The sequence below is a fragment of the Cylas formicarius genome, unplaced genomic scaffold (assembly GCF_029955315.1).
Source record: "Cylas formicarius isolate icCylForm1 unplaced genomic scaffold, icCylForm1.1 PGA_scaffold_6__28_contigs__length_40554024, whole genome shotgun sequence".
Taxonomy (NCBI): domain Eukaryota; kingdom Metazoa; phylum Arthropoda; class Insecta; order Coleoptera; family Brentidae; genus Cylas; species Cylas formicarius.
The window spans coordinates 22,670,410-22,689,562 of NW_026844347.1; the positions used below are offsets into that span (position 1 = coordinate 22,670,410).

At 34.0% G+C, this 19,153-nt stretch overlaps 1 protein-coding gene and 1 non-coding gene across 3 annotated transcripts in view; one reads left to right on the top strand and one right to left on the bottom strand.

Moving 5' to 3' along the window:
* Nucleotides 1–19,153, bottom strand: part of LOC132702933 (RNA-binding protein Musashi homolog Rbp6) — an 838,217-nt gene that overhangs the window by 778,716 nt on the left and 40,348 nt on the right. The gene's annotated exons all lie outside the window — the stretch shown is intronic.
* On the top strand, nt 2,779–2,851 carry Trnav-uac (transfer RNA valine (anticodon UAC)). The gene has a single exon. It is a non-coding gene; the product is annotated as a tRNA-Val (tRNA).

Below are 19,153 nucleotides of genomic sequence, written 5' to 3' on the forward strand. Positions count from 1 at the left end.
CACATGGTCGATAATGCTACTCGAAGCAGGCCGCCGCAGATTCAGTTATATTATTATGAATTTAAAAATTATTTCACGCTGCAAATTGATATTAAAATCCGCAATCAGATGTCTCTTTGGATGCCTCAGAAAAATCCTAGAATTATTTCTCAAACTCCGTGAATGAAAAAGAAGGAGGCTTATAAACTACACTTATTTTTAGGGTTTGTTCACCTAAACTCACGCACATTCAATTGACTTTACCGTCCGAATTAGATCTTCCTATTTCTCAAAATTGTTTGTTTTCCCTAAAATATATTAACACTACCCCTTCTCTCCCATCACGACAGGAACAAACAGCATTATAATTTCTTAGACCATATAAACATTTTTCTTTTTTCCAAGTTTCAGTCAATAAAATTAAATCACACTCATCTTTCATCACGTTATCTATTTTGTTTGTAGACCGCAGATGTTCATATAAACAAGTTTAAATTTACTTCAAGGTTTCTGTAGTTTTTTAGCTATTCTTCGGTCTCTACTAGAGTGACGCTAGACTCCTAAACTGTGCATCGTTTCTTAAAAATATATTTTCATGTGTAATCCAACAAAATTGGACTTTTTGTTCCTTTTCATATAGAAAGAATTTCTCCTACTTTTTTTCTAGCTGTTTTATATATTTCAAGATTTGTTTTAGTCAGATCAGGATTTAAGAAAATTTTATTATCCATAGGAAAACCTAAATATTTGGTGTTAAGCTGTAGTCTCTTTTTAGTTTTTAACCAACCATTTTTAACATTAACATTCTTAAATATTACCTGGATACCTAGGTAGGTGGACCTGCTCTCCTATTTTGCAAAATAATATTATCTAATCTTAATTTTTTTTGTAAGAAATACCTTGAATTTTTAAATTATTACCAAGGTCAGCCTGCCTGTTCCCTTTTATTTATTTATTTTTTTAATTTCCAAAAGTTCATTCTCTGGTTTACTCGAATTTTAAAAAAACTTCTGGTCCATGTCATTTAGCTGTTTCATGTGGTCCTCCAAAGTATAGTGTTTTCGAAATTTCGTAATTTTTTCGGTATGTTTTCCTCTTGAGTGTCGCAATCACCAAAAAACCCAGCTCTCTCCAACTTACTAATTTCAGTTATATTTGAAGAGTGTCTTTAAATCCAGGCAATTTTTATTGCATTTCATAACAATCGTTCAAAGTCAGCAAATAGCAACGAGTACTATAATTCGTAGATCATTTACATTTTACCCTAAAACCGTAAAAGATAGGAAGAAAGAAAATGTGATGTAGTTTGTTAAAAATAAATTTTTAAGTTACCTGAATCTACGCCAGCGAACTACTTAAGAAGAAACTCAAAGTATTAATATCGTATAGCACAAAAGCAAACAGAAAACTCAATATCAACTTATTTTTCAACAACTTCTATTTTGAAAACGAATAGGTATTTTTTTTCTCGAAAACTCTTCTTCCTTTTGTTAGACAGGTTAGGAAACACCCTGTATACCACAAAAATACTATCAAAAAATATGCAGAGTATATATTGACAAAGAATATAGACCACCCCAAAGGGAATGGTTGTCGATAATTAACGAATCGACCACGTTTCAACCACATGTGGCACAGCTGTATTCTGTAGACATTTTCGAACATCATCGAGCCGGCATAAAGCAACTAAACGAGAAATTAAAAAAGTGCGTGACATTTAAAATATGCGAATTAAAACTGGACGAATAATGCGGGACTGTGGCAATCCCAACCGGCGTCGAGGATGACGTCCACCAGCAACGAATACCGCGTATAGTGCGGAAGTACGAGGGTGGCAACTCTATTGATTTTTGCGGCCTGTAAACGGCTCGAGAATGTCCTGTGCCCGGGGGTAATGGACAAAATGCACGAAATTCTAAAACGACTTGCCGGATGATTGATGCTATTGGATTTATTTTCGACGATGCGTGATTGCGCGTAATAACACCTGGCTACCATTTCATTCGCAAAATAAGTCTGTTTATCGATATGTGAGATATAAGGAAGTATTATCCAAATAAGCAGGGCTAAAAAGGAGATACATCAAAGAAGGGATAGCTATTACAATCTTTTTTGTTGACAAGTTCCGAGAGCCACTTGACGAGACGTATTACAACCGTATACAGGATTTTATTTATTAAGTGTCCGATAGTTCACAGGATGTTATTATAAACGCGTGGTCTAAAATACATCGTTTGCAATATACAGGGTGTAAAATTGTTATTTTTGTTTTTTCTGCAGGCAAATTTGAAATGATCTCAACTCAAAGCTTGTGGTTTCGTAATGCTATTCATTAAAAATTTTGGAACTATTGCTTATACGTCAGAATGTAATAGTCCTTGCTTCCAGCTGATGTCAGTAGTATTATGTCAGACCAGTTATTATTTATTTTCTAAACGACCACAGCCAATATCGCGATTTCATACTTTTCCTATTTCATAGCTCAGTAATTTCACTAACCACTAGAAAACTACTAACAGCAACAAACAGAGCGTCAAATCGTTTGAAACCAAATTATCCCTTTGTTTTTTTTTCGCAAAACACGAATTACGTAAAATTAATAAAATTATCCACCATTTCAATGTTTATCATCATACGAGAAATAAGAAACTTAATTATTACTGCGAAGCGGACTACTACCATTCCGCGTTCCGCTACGTCTAAAAGTAAAAGTCTGATTTTGAACGCGGTTTCATTCACAAAACCCAGAAGGTCGTTTCGTTTTCCGCTCTTTAATATGTTAAAATTAATTATTTTCATGGTTCCGTAGTGTAGCGGTTATCACGTCTGCTTTACACGCAGAAGGTCCCCGGTTCGATCCCGGGCGGAACCAATTCCTTTTTAATAATAATACGTAGTCTAAATTTCAAAATATCCATAACAAAACAAATTATATAGATAATAATGATAAAAGAAGTCATTATTTTTTTCTACTCCCGTCTGTGAAATACCTAATTACCCATCGATCTAGCGTGCGGGAAAGGTCACTTTACCATGTCAGTTTCGTTTCCCATGAATCCGAGCCACTTCGAACATTTCCGGGATTTTACCGCACGGATTTGGAAGCAATCGCATGTTTTCGAAGATATTTCCCACGCTTTGAATTTTGACGTTTGTCAATTCTGACGGTCATGTCAGAGAATGTATTCGTGTTGTTTTGCGAAAATGTGCCCAAAAACTAACGGTCGTAAAAAATAGTATATTATGCAACAAGTGCGGTAAACGGCATTTGACTCACGAGTTTTTAATATTTTAATATCTCCGAATTATGCGATTATGCCAATCCATGCGGTATTGGCATAATCGCACACTTTGAGAGCCACTGTGTATTACAGAGTAAACTTTTGTGCATAAAACTATTGCACGGGATCTTCGTAAACGATTACCAAAATTTCAGGTCTGTGAGAATTGGAATGCGGCTGTAATAAAGATTTAATTTGAGCTACATTTCGAACAAAAAATAGGGAAAAAATAATTTTTGAAAAAACCGCTAAAGATAGGTAATAATAATAACACAGGTCTACAGTGATTTTGATGTTTGAAAACTGTTTCGATATTTGTATATTTTTGGGGGTCCTTTTTCCAAAAAACGCCAATTTTGACTCTGCTATTCGACCATTTCCTCGTGGACCAGATGAAGCGATACCTACCATCTCAAAAGAACTAGGAAAGGTCATATTGTCAGAATCGGAGGAATCTAATTCCGACCCAGATGACTCAGATTTCACACTTGATTTCAGAGAGCCCGAAATTTTTAACCAGAACGAATTAAATGATTTAATTAGAGATTTTCATCTTCCAAAGGATGCATCCGAATTGTTAGCGTCCAGACTTTGTGACAAGCATTTAATGGGATCTGGAGTCACATGAAGCTTTTACCGGGATCGCGGATATTATATTATTTATTATGAAAAAGGCGTTTTATTGCACAATGGTAACGGAATTGGCCTCGGTTCCCATTGCACATTCGGTACATTTAAAAGAACCGTCTGAAAATTTAGGACTTCTTTTGAAGAAAATAAACTACCTTAACGTCCTATGCATGCTCTTAGGACAAATTTGGGATCCATGCTTTATTTGGGATAGTCGGGCAAGGACATTGGACTCAAGTCACACCTGGTAGCAAAAATGTCTTAAGAGATAGCTTAGTTGACCCCAAAAAAATTTGCTGCCTCTTCATATAAAAATTGACTTGATATAGCAGTTTGTTAAAGCCTTAGACAAAAACGGACAGTGTTTCAAATATTTGTGCGAGAAATTTCCAGTCACACCTAATGCACAGGTAAAAAAAGGTATTTTTGTTGGGCCGCAGATAAGAACATTATGCAAATACAAGGATTCAAAACACAATGACCAATACGTTTCTTGTGAACTCTAAGGACGAAAACTACGAAAGTATTGTTCAAAATATGTCTAGGTTGTAATTTGAGTTTGAAAGTACATTTCCTGTTTTCACACTATTTTCCTGAAAATCTTGGAGCAGTTAGCGAAGAACAGGGCGAGAGATTTCACCAGAACATTAAGGAAATGGAACGACGATACCATGCCAAATGGAGAATAACGATGATGGCAGAGTACTGCCGGATGTTAAAACGGAATCTGCCCTTAAAAACACACAGCCGAATGTCCGGACAACGCAGCTTTCTGGCAAAAACAAGAAAATTTCACTCAAAAAAGTCCGTGTAATTTTTTTTTTCACTTTTTTGAAACTAGGATTCCATTTTTTTACTGAAAAAATAAATTAAATAAAATAAATTAATAAATAAATTATTTTAGAAATATCGTTTTGTTTTTCCTTTAATATTTGCAAAAAAAGCCTTAAAAGATACAAATAAATGCATAGAATTTTTGGAATCAGTCTACCAAAATTATATAAAATCAGTTTTCAGAATAAAAACATCTGTCAAAAAGTTTAATTTTGTAATGGCGAAATGGAAAATTCAATAACATACATGGTTTTCCATTCAAAATAACAAAATTCAAAGACGCGAGAATGTTGCATCGCTGAAAATATATTAGATCGATATGATCTACGTCTCATTCACCGTAAACGACTAACCTGAAGTTCACCGTTAATTAAGTTAATTAGCAAGAAAGAATAACTACTAGGTAAAAAAAATTAACACAGTTGTGCCACAAAACTTCTGCTTTGTAGCACTCTGGCAACAGGCACACTATATAGGGATGATAAACTCCTGCACTAAACAAGTGTTAAAATTGTTTAAATAAATATTATATTATTTATGCTATGTTTTAACAACATTACAGAACTGTATTCAATATATCACAATAGCTGTAGATTTGAACAATTGTGGCATATAACCAGAATTAAAATTTATATTCCAGATGGAAGCAACATATATTTATTATACCTTTGCCAACATCTTTCAATTTACGTTAATTTGTTATTTTTAAATATGTTCATTTTTAACTATTTCACCTTGCATGCAACCTTATACAAATTCGTCCTTTTTTAAATGGTAAATACGCTAAAATTGTAAAAATGGGTCTATTTGAAACAAACCATTTAGTGATTAGTGTTAGTGTTAGTTTTTGACCATCTTGTATTTATTTATTTTTAAAATATTAATCAAAATCAATTCCAAAAACATATATAACAAAGGACTATTTTTTCCAACCACTTAATAAAAATTAAAAAATAATAAAACATATTTACATTTACTAGATATTGCAATTTCTATACCAGGCAGTGTAAAATACCAATGCAACAAACCACTTAATAAGCAAAAACCCTTGCAATTAAAAATATTTCCTTTAATCAAGAAATTCCCCACGAGACTAATTATCGCGCTAAACTAAACTTCAGTATCCCAACGCCGACGCTTTAAAACATTCGTTAAAGTTTAATCCGCTTTCGCGAAAACAAACATTAAAGACCTCTTGAATGTTACATTATATTTCCGAGATTATACGTACATACACACACACGTGAACCGAGATTATTATTATTGTGCAACATTAAGGAAAATGCAATTTCAATTAAATGCAAAACACTCGACGTTTAATTTATACGCATTTCGAATAAAATGGAATCACGTTTTCTTTTATCGCAATTTATTCTGTAGGTACTCGGAACGAAGCCCGACGCTTGAATAATTTTACAAGAAGCCACATAGTTTTTGTTAATATTTTCGACGTTGCTTTCTGTTTCTTTAAAACATTCCCGAAACTAAATTAACGCGAATACGAACTAAAAATAATTTTCTAAATATATTACAAACATTATCGAAATTTAAAAGCACGTGAATCATGTCGAAGTGAATTAGAAAATTGCTCGTCCAGTTGTCTGCCGACGACAAACAACTCGGTTTCCACATCTTGTCGGGAATTCAACGCAACGTTAAATAATTTTACGGTAGATCGTTTTTTAATGTAATTGAAATGTGATGGATTCGCCCCAAAAAAAAAAAACGAGTACCGGGATTATAATCCACACACAACAATCTGAATTGTATTTAATTAGCAAGAAAGAATAACTACTAGGCAAACAAAATTAACACAGGTGTGCCACAAAACTTCTGCTTTGTAGCACTCTGGCAACAACACCATCATTTATCGCTTATACGAATAAGTGCTTTTTAATATCGAACTGCGCTTCTGAGAATTCTTCATTAAACTGAAAAATAACAGTCCCCAATTTTTACATAACCGTCTAAACCATGCCAAGCTTCAATAAATTAATGCCTAAGAAGTGGTCACTACATTCTTGATGTCCTTTTTCTTAAGAAATTAATAAGGTCAAACCTTCTGAACAATGTGAATGTGTAGTATTTGAGGATTTAACTAATATTCTTTTTAATTATACCCGTTTTAAAATTATAATTAGATGTTGGTTATATTGGTTAGTTAGTTTGACATTCCATATGCTTTTTTTTCTATGTGAAAAAAAAGAACAAAATTCATTGGGTCCGGAGCACACATCATAGAGGAATGATCCTCCTTCAAATTCGTCAATTTAAATTTTAACTATTTAAGACTTTCATATAAGAATTAGGGTTATTCTGTTTCAATGGACCAAGGAACTGCATATAGCTTCTGTATGTTCTGGTTATTAATTCACTTAAATTATTATTAAATAATTCACTCAAAAATGGCGACCGGGACATCGTTAAACATAACCCCAGAAATCTCCTTTAGTGAAACCGTCAAATTGCGGAACGCAAGGAAAAAGGCGACGATAATTGAATAAAGGGCACAACAAAAGAAACAAATTAATAACGTCGGGTAGTCGACGTCGCGTCGACGACGTCAGAAAATAGATCGGTATGGAAAATGCAATTACCTAAAACTGCTCCGACACTTTATGTCCCAAACTTTAACAAATCTATCCGGTTTCAACGTGTTATATTTTATCCTTCTGTGCGTTTTAGGTACCGAAGAGATACGTAACAATGCACTTTTCAAAATTAAAGGCGTTGGTTCAGGAAGCGCGAACGGATTTGGAGAACGGTCCGCTTTGTCATGCGACATTGCCAAATCCCGCAATTGAAATTCGAATAGCTGTCATTATTTTAATGCCCCGTCCCTATACAATGTAGATAGGAAGGGCATTTACAAATCGTCCAAACGAAAACTGTAGATATAATGTCGTAGACAGGCTTTCAGATGCTTAAAGATTGCAGCGTATTATCTGCCAGGTACTTTGAAAACAACGCATTCTTCTGCAAACGAAAACGGAATTTGTTGAGCTCTCGCCAAAATTGTCTGGAAATAGAAATATGTTTCTGCGTATTGCGATATTCGCAAAAGGAAAGTAAAAGAGAGTTAAAAAAGTACCCAACAACGTTAAACCAATTTGAAGTAAAAAAGAACCAGCTCCATCCGGATTCAAAGATGATAGCTAAAAACCTTGACAATATTTTTAAATTTCATATTTATAGTGACTGAATTTTACAAAATGAAATATTTAATGAATTGTTTACAGAAGTAATCAAAAGTAACCCAAGATTGCAATAGTTAGTAAAGCACTAACTGTAAGATATAAAAAGTCACTATCCGATATTTGCAAAACCAAAAGTCCGATTGTCAATAACATTCTAACGACTAAATGAACGAAGCTGAATTAATTAATATAATGCCTTGCCGATCACATATAAATAAATAAATAAATTTTAAATAGCAAATCGCTCCCAAGCCGTGACTAAAGTATTGGAAATGCTCGCGACAGTGTTGTGAAACTGACATTTTAATGTGGCACTTTCCGCAGGCAATCGGGAATTTTAGAGTAGTGTAGTGTATATTTAGAGTACAGTATAAAAACTTGCGTGTTTTCGATGTTTCTCGTACATATGGGAGACGTTTGGTGTTTCCAAGATGGTAAGGCACTTGATAAGGTATCTCTCCTAATTCAATGTTTTGGATCTAATTTTTGCCAAGGAACTACTTAGAATCGTTCCTGACTTACTTGCTCCAAAATGATTCAAAACCCAAGGTGAGTCTACAGTTCAAAAGGTCACCACTTGTGCATATACCTCTTACATAAGGAATAGTAGCGGATCTGTTTTAACATTACTCAAAAGTAGTGCCCCCTCGACTTGATTTACATTCTAAAACGTTTTTTCAGCAAACCGTATTTTTTATATTAATTACATGTTTAATTAATTTCCTTTATATCTGTTGCATTCACTGTCCAATTGTAAAGTCAATTTCGACGACAATTCTTACAAGTCCCAAGCGAACCGCAATGAATACAACAAAAAAAAAAAACTAACGTCGAGGATCGTTTGTTAACTATAATAAAACAAATCAAAATCAAAACCATTTCACGCTTCGAATATTCTTTGAGCGATTTGCATTTTGTTGTAGATACCGTTCGGGCGAAAATTCTTAATTAAATCTTTAGAAAATTCGGACGGATATTACAACGATGGTTTAAATCAGAGGAAAAGCTATTTACCCCGGGATCTTATATAATGCCCTTTTGTTAACTTTCCCGAAACTAATTAAAGAGTATAGACGGACGGAAACTGATATATAAGAAGTTAAAGTGAGCTATTTAAAATTTCCCATTTATCACGTCTGAGCAGCGTTCATAATCCCGAAACGACTTTTGAGGGCGACGGGAGTGCAAACTTCCGATTATCGAACAGGATGCACATCTACAGAAACTATATTTAAGATCATTGTGAATGTAGATGGAAAAAGCTCCTAACGTTGCTCTGCTGGGATTTGTATGTACCGGGTGTCTCACTAAAAATGACTCTCGGCGTATATTGGTAAGTATTAGACGAATGGGCCGCTGGAAAAAAAATTATCAGAGAGGGTGCGAGAAATATAAGCATCATAATATTTTTTCATCTCAAAAAATAAACTGGTGGGTAAAGGTTAGGTGCGTTTGTGTATTAAAATACCAACAACACCAGATAGGATTATCGAAATCAAACGAGCTAGGTCTCCTTTAAAATAGCGTCCCTTGCTACATATTCTAGCTTACTAAATACTAAACAGTTAAAAACTCTAAAATTTCATCTTGACATCTTTTTTTAAATCGAAGATTTTTGCAAAAATAATAGTAAATGCTCAAAAAAGTAAAAAATATCAGTAGCGCTTGATTATGACATTCTGAGAGAATATGAGAGAGAAGCGATTAATTTACTTTGATTTCGATATTCTCAGAATACCGTATTCAGTATTAAATAATAATTAAGATGCCAGAACAAGTAGGCGTTTTAAAAAAGTATAAGTTTAAGTAGTTGCTGTCTCAAAGGTGCAGCTTCGACTACAAAACTGTAAACTAATAAAGCTAAACTAAAAACTAATGAAAATCATTTTAAAGCCATCAAATAAGAGTGATGATAAACAATCAATATTTCAGTAACAACGCTATGACAATTAAAGCAAAAGCAAAAGCCAATTTTTACCAAAGGTATAATATCATGGTGTTCTGGTATTTATTATCGATAACAAATTAAATGATATTTCCTCAGAATAGTCATAAATAGTCATGATCAATGACGCTACTGCAACAGTTTAAAAAATACGGGAAAGATTACGATTTCGTATTTATTGGAAAAAGGTGCTTTTCATTGAATTTTCAACTTTTATTTTTATATCTTTAAAAAACTCTCTGCTCAGGAGTTATTAAGTGAGGATTATAGAGCCGTTATTCCATTTTCTTATTAACCATAGAAGTTGTGCCTCTAGTGACCGTTCTAGAAACTTGGAAATAAGTGACAGCAATTTTTCATTGTCCCTTTGGCAAAATAATGAATCACAGTCCGTACGGCTAATACTTCCTGAAATACGACCGAGAGCCATTCTTAATGGAACACTAGGTACGTACAAAAAAGTTAGCGGAATCATATGATTTGTAAATCCAGACATCGATTTACTTATTGAGCAAGTATTCGATCAATATGGTCTATAATGGTTTTAAACATCTAAAAAACGGCAATGACATCCTTTAAGAATTGGCCAGGCAAAGTGTTTTGTAAAATATAAAAAACAGTCGCTTTTAATAAGCGCATCATAATAGCACCCCAGTTCTACTACAATTTTTACTGGATACTTTTACTACTAGACTTATTTTTTGAAGAAGAATGAAAATTCGTTCAAATTTGGATTTTGCATTATGAGTAATACCATTGAATTGAAACAACGGAGATAAAAGACAAAGACAAAAAGACAAAAACACAGGAAGTTGCCCTTACTGTTATTGTTTGACATAAACTAGTCCAATCTAAATTGATTCTAAATCTGATATGGGTCAATAGTTTGAAAAACCATCACTTTTTATATAGTTTAGAAATATTTAAAGAATGCTTGCCTAAGTGAAAAATTCTTGAAAATATTACAAGAGCTGGACGTTTAGGACATAGTCATAATCATATTTTTTAGCAATCGGCCTATCAATTACCAAGTTTGGGCAATCCTCCGAGCAACACCATGTGTATTATACTTCTCTTGTGTAGTTTTTTTTTGGGAGAAAAGCGTTATAAACGATCATACGACACTCCTGCCTTTATACCTTTTCCTACTACTGTAGAATGGATATGATAAAATCAAAATCTCATAACATACGGTGAGAGTAACTTAAACAAACGGGTTTCGGGTTTCCATGAATAGTCGGATTTCTTTGAATTCACAGAATTGGTTTTCGTGTCCCTGCAAAGCAACTCCTACCATCAAGACGGTCATTTCATTACGTTCACATAATGAAAATTTAAAGTGCAGATCTAGCTTCCTCGTCCATATAAATCATTTGAAAAACTGAACGCCGGGCAAAAACAAACGTCACCCGCAATGCCTAACTGTTTAACCGCAATGAAAATCCGAGCGATAACGTGGTGTATGTGCTCCCCCGACGGAACAAGGGCGCCACCCCTTCGTACCCGTAAATCATTGATCCTTCGTTTTATTATCAGTTTGCTGGGAGGGGTCGTCAAAATATTTTCGGCGTGGAGCCGAAGCATATCCGACTGTGTGCGTGGTACGAATAGAAAGTTTCATTCAAACCCGCCGGTGAACATAATTACTATCCCTTGTTTTTTCATGAGCAAGTAGTAGTACGATCAAATCGGATGTAAATAAAAAAAAAACGTATCCTTGTCAAAAAAAATTAATAAAATAACAATAAAAGTTGACACAACTTATTTTTGTAATATGATGAGGTCGAATCGAGAAGTTAAGCCGACGAAGAATTTTTTATAAAATAATCAACGTTTGTATAATTTGTCTTCTTTTAAACAACACGGTACGACAGGTAAACTTCCGTGGATAGATCAGACATCGGTCTAATCAAAAAGGCAATGAATTACGTACATTCCCGGACTTGTTCAGAAGCAAGAAGTTCTTGTAGCAATTTTTTCATTGGTGCCAATTAGTACTAATTTTAAAGTTAAATCTTGGTTAAAGCCCCATTCTTATAAAAAAATGGATTTTGACTTCATCAAAACCATAAAAGCGCACAATATATACGATTCGTTCATTTCTTTGAATATAATTTATTTGACTTGACTCAGGTTTGTATAGCCTTACAATCAGTACAAGCTTTATAATAATTTTATTTGTTATAATACACAATGTAAACGATATAAATCCACGAAAGAAATATCAGAGTTGCCGATTTTTGTCGGCATCAGGGGAGATGAAACGATGTTGCAATATGTGAAATATCCGATACCTGTTGCCAATTTAAACGTCTGTAAGATCTCATGGGATGGGATCATCTGGGACCAATCCTTGTTTAAAGAAATTCGCGTTATTTTTTTATTATAATAACTGAATTCATTTTTCAAGAACTAAGAAAACGGATTTTTTGTTTTGTTCGGCAACGTCTCGTGAACGACGTAATTGTTGCAATTACTTCTTGAACTTTTGCGACCGATTGTGTCACAGAAAAAAAAGTACCACTAAACTTAATTCTTATTAACATGTTTAACATATTTGATTTTGATACCTAGTTGTTTTCGAGTCGATGATTTAAAATGATGATTTAAAAATTGCTAATATTTCCAGCTATTTCGTTTTTTAATATTATATTTTCTTTTCATCTATACATTATTACATTATACGTTATTACTTAAGTGTTTGAAATTAATTATCAGTGTATTATTAGTGTTACTGAAACGGGAAATTCCACTGAGGGGAGATTTTTATACTAGATATCGGGTAGGTAAATGTCCACTAATCTGTCTTGACCGAGACAAGCTAGAGTCATACTTATCTGCAAGGGCGAAGCTGATGTAATTACAGTCTAGTAGCATTAAAATTTTTGAAAGCTGTTATAACGATCGTTTGAGGCGTTTTCTAGAAAAATTCAATTTATTATCACAATATCAAAACGTATTTAGATCAGGTTTTTCCATTAACTCAACTCTTAAGTCGGCAATAGCGAGTATACATAAAGCATTCAATAACAAAATTTTCACCCTAAGCTTTTCTTTTGACATGACACGCGCCTTTAACACTGTCGACTTCGATCTGCTGCTAAAAAAATTAACATCTGTTGGAGAGAGAGATGGTGTCAGATCCAGCATTCTAAGAATATCGAGGGGAACCCCTCAGGGATCTTGTCTGCCTCCAGACTTCTTGGCAAATCTGGGCGATCCAGTAATGTAATGTAATAATTGGCCCTAAAAACACTAAAGGATTAGCCACTAAGAGTAGCGCTGTGGTGGGTATCATGCATGTGCGGTGCAGACCAAAATACAAAATACAAGCACATCAGTAAAGTTTGGAACTAAAAACCGCCCTATGGATTGCAGTATCTTAATATAAACAGAGTTGCCGAATAATGACAGTACAAATTTTTAGGACTGCATGTTGATCACATTCTATCGAAAATGTGCGCCTATTGCTACTTAATAAAAATTATAAGAGACAGTGTTTCTGTTGAAGTGTTAAAGTTGGTATACCACGGGCTTACGCATAATAAATAAAATAAAAGAGGTAACAAAAAACTAAATTAAATTATAGATATACTAATGTCGATTCAATAATTACATACTCTTAATATAACGCATAACTTTGTAAGGCGTCAGGAACTTTATGGCCCTCTTTTCGAAATAAGAAATCACTTCATGAAACCCGAATGGGATCCGATATTATCTACGCAAAGAGAAACATTGGAAACAGTTATAAAAATTACTGGTGATATTTTGACCAGCACTGTAGTCTAAATAAATAATTAACAAAAACCAATCACGGATTTATACAATAAGCACTATGATGGCGTCATTTTGATTTAATTTTCGAAAATTAAAGTTATTCTAATTCGTTAAGTATCAAAATGATCATTCAAATTTCAACTGCAGTTCGTTGAACTTGCGATAAAAATATCAAAATCGCGCGAATTGTTACCCGCCCGTCTCCAAAATACGAAATCGCGTGACGGCAGAATTATAAAATACGTAGCGTCACATGCTCACTACTGTTTGCTACCGATGGCTAAATGACAAAATACTGATTTATCCCGACGCGACGCACCGTTCCAACTATGTTTGCTCGTTACAGTCCACAATGTCATTACACATCAGAGGGCATTTTCATTATTAATTAAATAGTTTTTAATTAAAAAAACCACACACCACTGCCTTATGTTAAAATGGTTTTATGACTAACTACCAAATTTCACACAAAGCGAAAACATCTTTGATTATAACGCTAAACATATACAGTTGCTCCTAGAATTCTGCAGCTAAATTTCATGTTTAAACAAAAATAAACTAACCTACAAAGTATCCATATAAAAAGCTAAGATATTAAGGACACAACAAAATACTTACTTAAATACGTGTTTAATTTTAACAGCTTTTTCTTATATATTGACTTTAGAACAAGATATTTATATATTATTTATCTTGAAATAACAATTTTGGCACTTGGCACATTCAGCTGTTGGAGTGATTGAAACAAGAACCAAGATATTGGGAACAGAGTGCATACCACAAGATAACGAAGTTGTCGGGTATCGTGGTATTACATGGCGACATCTTGATTCCGCGTATATTAATCCGTCTCCTCCTTTTTAGATTATGTGGGTAATATAAAATGACAATTTTGTTACTAGTAATCATTACACGATTAGAATTGCCTTTTTTTGTGAAAATATTTATTTCATCGGTGCAATATATTTCAGTACTACAAACACCGAGTGGGGCTTAAATGATAAATACAGCAGATCCAGATATTTTTTTCCATTTGGTTTTAATTGTCACATATTTGTAAAATAGATTAAAAAGCAAGATATTACCACACGCGTAACTGACCGAAATGTGTAACCAATACCTTACCTACACCAATACAAAAAAGAACCAGTAATCAGTTTAACATAACAAGTAAACATATCTATGCCTAATTGCTCTACTAAGAAGTTCAAGAATTTTGGTAGGTTATTTTTTCTGCATTTCTCTGATTTTTGTAGTTTGCTATAGCTGTAATTAAGGTAAGCATTTCTCTGTGTTCCAATAATGTAGTTAATTATATTGATCAATCAATACATAAACTTGTTTTGTTACACACTGCTACAGATGCCATAAATACTCTAAATTATATACCATATTACCAGTCCTTCATAAAATCTATACTTTTCGTATTGTAACGTCAGTTACAATACGTAAGTATCGTAACTGACGTAAAGTATCGTAACGTCAGTTTCAGTTAAGCTCTGAAGAAGCCAACAGAATGATTGGCGAAACGTTAGCAAGTTCGACTCAACAACAACCTACGCAGGAGTTGTGTAAATAGTATTACAGGTGCCTGTAGAATTTTCTTTGAAACATTGTTGAAATTTGCTAAACGCATACTTCCGCCGATTCTTTAGCAAGATTTAAAGGGATTTTTGAAGTTATTATTCGACAAATTTACAAATACACAACACATAGTTGGCAGAGAATTAATGATATGGTTAATATCTTCATCATCATAATCATAAAGTTTTCCAATTGAGCATACGTTGAGACTTTCTAGATTGTTTAAAAGCAATAGCAGCATACAGCAATTATGAAGTTTTAAAAAATGGATAATGAATCCCTTACAGTGAATGCAGCTAGAATTAAGTACTTAATATTCGGTAAGAGATTCCAAAGTTATGCAAAATGAATTATAGGATAAATTTTCCGTTTACCATATAATATATCCACTATTCAGATCTTTACAAATAAATAAACTACTACTAGTGTTTAGCAATAAAAATCAGAGTAGCTTTATCACGCCAAACTTTGTTCATAGTTATACAACACGAAATAAGCAAAAGTTTTGCATTGGAAAACACCAATATGTTAAAAAATCATCTACCAGAAAATATAAAGACGACCGCTATATCTTTATATGTATAGCACAATTTATAAAACATATAAAGACTAAGAATTTGAATTTTTTTGTTTGCAGGAACGTGAATAGTTTATTATTTTGGCATGCATTTTCTTTCCATTATAAATAAGTTTTTTATGCTTTGTATTTTTGTATCACTGAATTGAATTATAGTATAGTATTAGTGCTATTACGGTTAAGATTACGGTAACTTCAATTCTCTTATATACCACGGAATGAACTGTTTCGCCATTTTATCCAGCGGTTAAAATCATAATATATCGGGCATCTCCCGTATTCATTTCTATGGCTTCTCCGTTTGTATAATGTACCGGAGTCACGTGATTCGGCTGTATCCGGTATAGTTCCTCTTTTGCGCGAAACGACCTCTCCGAACGGACGTAATAGTTAACAATAATGGCCGCTGCATGTCGAACGAAAATATCGTTGTCTAAATCGAGGCCGCATGGCCGGTTTAAGGGTTAAAATGCATTTTTAAAGTTAGCTCGTATCTCGAGTCTCATTAGAAAGATTGCTTTTAGCATGGCAGACAGGGTCAGCTAAGGAAAAATATCGATATGGGACAAAAACCTGGAGATCTGTGTTCATTAAAAATTTTGGACTCCAATCGGGTTTGTTCCATTAATCGGTATGTTCCATTCTATTCGTCGCGCTATGCCGGCTTCGCAAATGTCAACATTTGCTCTATAAACTGCAGAAGTACGTGCTATCACTATGTACTACGTACTTTTCTCCTACCGCCCAAGGGTTAAAGTTTTCTTTTTAAGATATTATCCTTAGGTTAGTTAGGGGAGGCAATTAGCCCAAAAGTAATTAAAATTATGAATCTTATTTTTTTCCCATTCTTCGAACTTTAGGCCGGCGTTAAGGTTTAATTCGATACGATATAAACTAAACCTTAGAGCGACGAAAAACGTAATAATCTTTAATAAATTATTTTGGCCGCAATTTATTTTCATACAAAGGGAGATATGAAAAAAGGAAAAACAAATAAAGAATAATTTATTCCGGCAAAGCCAAACAAACGAAACGACGGTAAAAGAGGCCGGGAATACGATATTTATTACGAGTTATACGACAGGTAGCCCGCAAACGCAACAAAAAGATTTATAGACAAAAAGCGAGTAGAAGGGGAGATCTGTTGAAATGTTTGTAGGTTTTTTTACTTCCTTAATCTGTGTTTAATGCTCGGAATAAAAAGACCAGCAACCCGGCGGTTAAAATGAATGGCCTTATAATGGTTTGAAAGCTATAATAGTTACCTTTTTTAATATTAGCGAAAGGCTAAAAAAGCACTTCGAGAAAAACGCGTATAAAAATTTCATGAAATAATTCTAAAATATCTCCATCACGATACAACTTTCTAGACTGGTAACCATAAATCAGGGATTAAAAGGAAACTTCTTTCAATGTACAGAATTTAGTTACTGGTTTCTAACATTTCTTAAGGGTAAAGCGCATGTTGCTATACAACCATAACTTATATTAATCAAATAATTAACTAAATAAATAATAAATAAACTAAATAACATTTTAGCAACTATAATAACATATTTCCAGCTCATTCGGACCACCAAGGGGTAGCTAAATCGGTTGAAAAGAGAAAAAGGAACGAAGGACCACGAACACAGACAAAACCACCCAAACGCATGAATCATATAATCGCACTCATGGTGAAAAGAAAGGCAAAAGGCTCTCTAACAAACGCATAACATAGACTTCTACAGTTGCCCCCTAAAGTTGAAAGTTGAACTGGAAAATTGAAATGATCTTTCTTTCGCGTTTTTCAATTTGACATTATCATTCACGATTCTGGAATCACATTCCAATATTTACATGAACGCGCAAGTTCAAAATAAAGTTGCGAATTTAAACAATTTTACGCAGTGAAAAAATACATGTGGGTAGGTGTAGTCGTCCCAGTAGACTTGGAACATTCATGGAAGTATCAAATAGGTACTGCAATATTAAAATTTATTAGAAAAAACCTAGAACAACACAAAGCAAATTTCATGCATCTGCAGCAGCAGTAGCGTTGATACGACATTTGATTAGATAAAACGCACTGGCGGCATTATATAAATAGGAATTTATACGCGGTATACTCCAGGCTCTTAATGAACATTAATTGATAAATTCAGTGTGCGAGACACGACCGTTCGGCAGAGCGCATATTATACGAGTACGAACATGTGCGATACGTGAGTCTATTTTTAGCGCCGTTAATTATTTATTTAATGAAATAGAGCTTTGCTATATATAAATTAGGAACGTCGCGATGCCGCGTGCGTCTTGCAAACGTCTTTAAAGCGCTTAATTTGGAATCGGCACTGTGACCGCAGTCGCTCCATTTAATGACGCTTTTTGGCGAGTTCAGATATGTGTTGATGCTATACGTGTTTGCCTAATGATTACGACCTCCCGCTTGTTTGTTATTGGGAACTCGTAAATCCTAAAGTTTGACTAATTTGTCTAATCTGGTTAGCAACAAAAAAAGTCACTCGTACATTTTATTATTTGGTAGAACCTTTCCGCTATAATTGGAGATCGATTCGTATTACTTTCGCCCCCGCTTATTAACACCAAGAAATTTTTATTTCAAAAAATCAAACAAATTAGATGTCCCATAATCATTAAAAGCAACGACAGCTCCAGAACTTCACTTTGAAATTGGAAAATGTGATTTTAGCAATTTAAAGTTTGTTCCACCGACATCAGGCAGATAAAATCCCGATAGAATAGTAAAAAATCGTATTAAGCATTCATGGAGAACATTCAAAGATGGTGAATAAAGATCGACCTTGGTACATATCCTAGCTATTTCAAGCAGGGGGGCCAGTCCTACTCGTTGAAAGGCAACTTTCACAATATAGTTACGGATAGCCAAACAGCATTAGAACTGCATCTAGACATTGAAATTTGATGCTCCTCCAAAACCCTCAGAAGCTGACAATAAGCACCGTGGTGGAGAACTAAAAAAGATAACGCCGACACTACCGTCCATTTAAAGATATTAATAAAATGTTCCTCGAAGAAACGCATAACTCACACCCTCGTGTCATGTCATGAGTAGGTCAAACCTGAAAACGCTAAATATAAGAAGTCGGAAGAGCCAATGTATGGACCGTTCCTGTAAAACATTATCTTAACCATTATATTCCTTGGAACACATTTCATCCGCATTTCCCATCTTTAAACTCAACGTACAATAACCAACAATCGACTGCACTGCTTATTTAATACCTAAAATTTTACCTAAATCGAATCTTGCATTATTTCAATATCTACCCCACATTTCCGAAACCCTGTATGCTTTTCAATTTTTTTTTAATTTCAGAAATTC